The sequence below is a fragment of the Quercus robur genome, chromosome 1 (genome assembly GCF_932294415.1).
Source record: "Quercus robur chromosome 1, dhQueRobu3.1, whole genome shotgun sequence".
NCBI lineage: Eukaryota > Viridiplantae > Streptophyta > Magnoliopsida > Fagales > Fagaceae > Quercus > Quercus robur.
The window spans coordinates 49108520-49114926 of record NC_065534.1 but is presented as its reverse complement, the minus strand read 5'-3'; the positions used below and the strand labels follow the sequence as shown (position 1 = coordinate 49114926).

General features: G+C 33.9%; 1 long non-coding RNA gene across 1 annotated transcript; it reads right to left on the bottom strand.

Moving 5' to 3' along the window:
* Window positions 1–2805: 2805 nt before the first annotated feature.
* On the bottom strand, window positions 2806–3393 carry LOC126714286 (uncharacterized). Its single transcript, XR_007651576.1, has 2 exons — window positions 3217–3393; window positions 2806–3045 (listed from the first exon to the last, which is right to left on the bottom strand). It is a non-coding gene; the product is annotated as an uncharacterized LOC126714286 (long non-coding RNA).
* Window positions 3394–6407: the final 3014 nt, after the last annotated feature.

Here is a 6407-nt window from a genome sequence, read left to right as displayed (position 1 = left end):
TGCTATATCATGTTACCAAATCCTCACATTGTGCTGTTTCAACATTATATGTGACAGTTCTTTTGACACATTCGGTGGTTCCCTTATTTTTTTTATCGCATTTGATGGTTTCATCCTCACATTGTACAGTTCTAACTAGGAGTGTTCGCAATGCGGTTTTTGGCCATTATTAGTGCGGTGCGGTTTAACTAAAAACATAACTGCATCGCACCTTATTTTTGTGGTCACATGTGCGATGCGTTGCTATTTAGAGTTTAGCCAAAATCATAACCACACCGCACCTCATTTTTGCAATCATGTGTGCAATGCTATGTATAAGATGTGGTTTGAACGGTTCGAAGTCAATATATTTTTCAAATTTTGGGCTTCTCCTACCTAGCCCAAAACTAATTTTTCCCTTTGTTTTAGGCCAAGTTTTAAACTATTGAGTTAGTTTTTCTTTATTTTGGGCTGATTTTCTTAGTCAACACTTGTTAGAGTTATCAAACTATTTTTTATTTTTTGAAAACTAGGATTATTAAACTATTAATAATATATTTAATATTAAAAATAAATAAATATATTAATATATAAAGAGGGTGCAGTGTGGTGCGGTTTATGCTGTTTTCTTATTATAAAATTGCAAACCGCACTGCATTATGCGGTGCGATGCGCTGTTATTTGCAGTGCAGTGTGGTTATGCCATTTTGTGGGAGGTTTTGGTGTAGTTGTTGCAGTTTGTGTGGTTTGGTAAACACCCCTGATTCCAACATCACATTTAACAGTTCTTTTGTCACATTCGGTAGTTCCATTTTTTTTTTCTCACATTTGACGGTTTCATTTTCACATTTTGCATTTCCAACATCACATTTGACAATTCTTTTGTCATATTTAGTGGTTTTTTTTTTTTTTTTCTCGCATTTGATTATTTCATCCTTACATTGTGCAGTTCCAATATCACATTTGACTGTTCTTTTGTCACATTTGATGGTTCCCCTATTTTTTTTCTCACATTTGATAGTTTCATCCTCCCATTGTGTAGTTTCAATATCACATGTGACAATTCTTTAGTCACATTCGATGGTTCGCTTATTTTTTTCTCACATTTGACAGTTCCAGCCTCACATCATGCAATTCCAATATTACATGTGATAGTACTTTTATCATATTTGATGGTTCCTTTTTTTTTTCCTTACATTTGATGGTTCCATCCTCGCATTGTGCAGTACCAATATCACATGTGACTATACTTTTGTGGCGATCAGAGTGAGCTTGAGACTTGAGATTCAGTGAATGAAGAGACTTGAGCTTCAGTGAATGAAGAGAGAGTGAAGGAGAGAATGAATAAAAAAAGAAGCAAGTTGTACCGGCTGAATAAAAAATTACTTTTTTTTTAGCTCCAAGCTACAGTGCACATCTATCTATAAATGTGCACTGTAGCAATTTAGCTAAAAAATTTAGCTATTGCTCCACTGCTGCATGGGGTTTTTTTGTGGTTCTTTTTTTTTTTTCCCTCACATTTGATGGTTGGGTAATTCTATGGTACCCTTTCTTTTTTTTGAGGGTACAGTACCTACTAATTGGCAACCTGCTATACCAAGTTACCAAAACGTCACATTTGACGGTTCCATCCTCACATTGTGTAGTTCTAATATCACATGTGACAGTTCTTTTGTCACATTTGGTAGTTCTCTTTTTTTTTTTCCTCACATTTAACAGTTTCATCCCCACATTGTGTAATTCCAGCATCACATGTGACAATACTCTTGTCATATTTGATGGTTCCTTTTTTTTTTCCCTCACATTTAACGATTTCATCCTCACATTGTGTAGTACCAACGTCACATGTGACTGTATTTTTGTCACATTTGGTAGTTCCTTTATTTTTTCTCATATTTGACGATTTTATCCTTATATGGTGCAGTTCTAACATCACATGTGACTGTTTCTTTTTGTCACATTTGGTGGTTCTTTTTTTTTTCTCACATCTAGTGATTCCATTGTCACATTCAGCAGTATTCACATCACATTTGATAGTACTTTTATCACATTTGATGGTTCCCTTTTTTTTTTTTTTTTTTCACATTTAACAATTTCATCCTCTCATTATGCAGTACCAACATCACATGTGATTGTATTTTTGTCACATTCGATGATTCCTTTATGTTTGGTGGATCCTTTATTATTATTGTTTTTTCACATTTGATAGTTCCATTGTCATATTAGGCAATATCAACATCACATATGATTATACTTTTGTCACGTTTGGTGGTACCCTATTTTTTTCTCACATTTGACAGTTCTATTGTCACATTGGGCAATATACCAACATCACTTTTGACCATACTTTTATTACATTTGGTGGTACAATTATTTTTTTTCTCATATTTGACAATTATATTATCACAGTGGGCAATACCAATATTACATCTGACCATACTTTTGTCACATTCGGTGGCACTCTCATTTTTTTTTCTCACATTTGAATATTTCATCGTTACATTGAGCAGTACCAATATGATATCTGATCATACTTTTGTCACATTTGGTTGTACCCTTTTTTTCCCTCACATTTAACAGTTCTATGTTAACATTGGGTAGTATTAACATCACAACATAACAAACAACTCCCTTCAGTTGGGCAATTGATTTTGGCATGCCTTTTTCAATGATAGAGGTCCAAAATAAAAGGTCGAGAGAAATCCTATTTGAAATTCTATGAGAACTTTCCTCAAGCACTTGGCATGCCTTCTTTTTAAACCCATGATTGAGTTGTCCTTGCAAAGAGCATGCCAACTCATTAAAACAACCAAGGCAAGTCAGTCATACAATATCGCAAAATTGCAACAATAATTATCTCATGTTTTGGTTTTCAATTGTTGTTAGATAGCAACATAATTTGATATTCAAAAACCTCATTGTGGGCATTCTTTTAGGGCCTGGTTTTCTTTGTAAGTGTGTGAATATTAATATGAAATTTTGAACCAAACATGAGCTGGTGAATATGCAATCCAACATCCTCAATGAAACTTAGAATCTTAATGACTTCTTGTAATCCAAATCGACCTTCAAAACCAACAACAGCCAAACTAAAGCAATTATTAATCTGATTAGTAACAGGGAATAAAAGTTAAGATAATTCACATATATCTCATACGTTGTTGTCAAAGAAACCATAATAATTGTTTATTAGTACTAAAATCAACTTAGTCGGAGAAAAAAGAGAGAGAGAGTGACCTTTTTGATGGCCTAGTTAACACCATTGTTGGAGCAGAGAGCGACTGGAATTGAAATACTCTGTTTCATATTTTGTGGGTCTTGCCTAGGGATTTGTTTAGCAGTCATGGCTCTGGTCTTGTAGTTTAGTAGTAGTTGGTATGGAAGAGAAAGAAGTTGAGAGAGAACGGATGAAGATCCTTTAGATTTTTAGAGTACTCTCTATCGCATAGAATTTTTAAAATCCTAACCTTTCATTTTGCAATTAATGGTTGAGATCTTACCATATCATTAATTTACAAATAAATAATTTAAAATAATGATTCCACGTCAATAATTTAGGAAAAATGAATTGACAAGTCAGATTTTCATAATTTTAGTTATTAAAAAAAAAAAAAAAAACATCCAATTGCACGGCCATGCCTCCAGCTTGTCTCCATCAAGTAAGACAATACAGAACTTGGGATCAAGATGCCGACCCAAATGTTTAAAAAAGAAATTAAACAATATTCCTTCAAATCACTATAATCATGATCTTAAAGTGTCCCGTTGATAAATTGGATTTGTTTGGATGCTCTAGAGAGTAATAATGTCCAACTCATAAATCTGTGGGTGGGTTCTCACTTCTCATCTTCAAACTTGCTTGACTCGGGCCCACCATCTCTTCCTTTTTTGCACGAACAGCTGAGAGAGAGAGAGAGAGAGAGAGAGAGAGTTGTGTGGTTAAGATCACATCTTGATCAAGATCTCTGCTGTCGCCATTGCTGAGATTTCGACGGAGACAAGCCTACGTCGTCAGTGTCGGCACAACAATGACAACGGAATGGGTCTTACATCTTACATCTGAGCCAAGCCTACGCCCTCAGTCCTCAGAGAGAAGAAGCTTATAGATATACAGAAGCGTTCTGGAAGAAGAATGATTTTTTTTTCCTTTGTTTATATACATGACCTGCCTTACCAGTAACAAGCATTCCCTTAAATTAAACTAGTCGCTAACCCGTGCGATGCACGGAAAAACTATTATAAAATAATAAAGTATTCATATATTAAAAGATAATTTAAGTTCATGTGTGCTTGCAAGGGATACATACCTAAATAGTTCTTGCGGTAAAAATAAAAGTCTTATCTTTGAGATAAAGAACTGATGTAAACAAACTAACCTTACATTAAACAAATTAAAAAAAAAAAAAAAAACATAAAACTGATGTCACAGGAAATTCAGCCACATAGTAGTAATATATAAATCTCTTAAATCCTAAACCTAAACCTAAACGTAAGAACTAAATATTTATGCGCCTTCTCTTGCTTTTCTGATGTATTTGGTTAAAAACATAAAACTGATGTCAGGGGAAATTTAGCCACATAGTAGTAATATATAAATCTCTTAAAACCTAAACCTAAACCTAAACTTAAACCTAAACGTAAGGACTAAATATATAAACAAACTAACCTTACAAAAGCTGAACTTTATAAGCTAAAATCTATATCGTGAGTTGTAGATCTTGAATGCTATACCGTGCGTTTAGGGCTTCCTACATCTGGAGAGAGAGAGAGTTTGCAGAAACCAAAGAAAATCTCTCTATAACTTAAGAAACACAATATAATAAAATCAAAGAGATAAAATTTTCAGAGGACAAAATATTATAGATAATTTAAAAGAATTTTGGTTTAATTCTTGAACACCGCAACTCTATAAAATTCATACTAATAATAATATTTTATGATAGCGCAGTTAGAATTTTGGTTAAATTCTTGAACACTGAATTGGAAATTGATTATATGAGTATTCAATGGTGAACAAAGTACTATGTATTAATTAATATATAAACAAAACTAACCTTACAAAAGTTGAACTTTATAAGCTAAAATCTATACTGTACATTGTAGATCTTGAATGCTTTAGGGCTTAAGCTAAATTCTATACCATGCATTGTAGATCTTGAATGCTTTAGGGCTTCCTACATCTGGAGAGAGAGAGAGTTTGCAGAAACCGTGACTTTATATTTCTTAACTTGAGAGAGGGGCAAGGTTGCTAAGGTTTTAAGGAGTTATAATTTTTATTTATTTATTTATTTTTTAAATATTGTGTTGACATGGAAAATTGTGGTGCCAGCAAAGGTTTTTTTTTTATTTTTTAAATATTGTGCTGACGTGGAAAATTGTGGTGCCAGCAAAGGCTTCGGTTTTATATATATATATATAGATTAAGGGTTGAGTTCAAAACACTACTAATTTATGGCCGTTTGATACATAAATTTAAGGCGAAAAACACATTTTGGTCCCTACATTTTGACCTGATTCCCGTTTTAGTCCCTAAGTTTTTTTTTTACCGCTTTTAGTCCCTCTCCAGAAAAACGGTTCCATTTTAGTCCCTATCGTTACATCAGAAACGGATATTGCTGACGTGGCAAACGGCAAAGTCAAAAAATAATAAACTAATGTCCACGTGGCCTAAATTAATAATAAAAAATATTTTTTAATGCCACGTCAGAAATTTCTTTTAAAAAATTAAATTTAAAGAAAAACCTTAAATCTAATTAATTTAAAATTTTAATTAAAATTTTCTTTTCTTAATATTCATGTTCTTCAACTTGTTCTTCATGTTCTTCAGAGACCAAAATCACAAACCCAGAAAATAAGAACACAAAATTAAACTTCAGACCCACATCAGATTAAACATGAAAACAAAATTTAAAACCCAAAAAAATTGAACAAGAAATTGAAACCCAGCCATCAAGAAGAAGAAATTGAAATTGAACAAAACCCTAACTTTATTCATCAGATCTGAGCTCTGAAAAATCACCTCCGTGGATCCCAATTCCACAGACGACGAAGCTTTGTTCTTGGCTTTGGATTTGGACTTATCGTCCTCGCCTTTGTAGTACCCATCACCCCAACCCAAAATAAAGACACCGTTGGAATAGTCGTAGGAGCTCTGCCAAAAGATAGCGTAGGTCCAACTCTTGCGAGCACCTTCGATTAAAGCTTGGAGGCGTTGTTGGAGCGTTTCTTGGTTGAAGAGAGCAACGGAGGGCTGTGATTGAGAGACAGTGGGCATGGGTGTGGGTGTTGAGGTCGAAGCTGCAGAAGATATCTAGTGATGGATTTGAGGTTGTTGCTGCTGGGAAGGAGGTGGTGGCCAAAAATTTGAGAGATCGGAACTCATGAAATTTCTGGGTTTTATGTGTGTTTGTTTCCCAAAGAAATTTCTG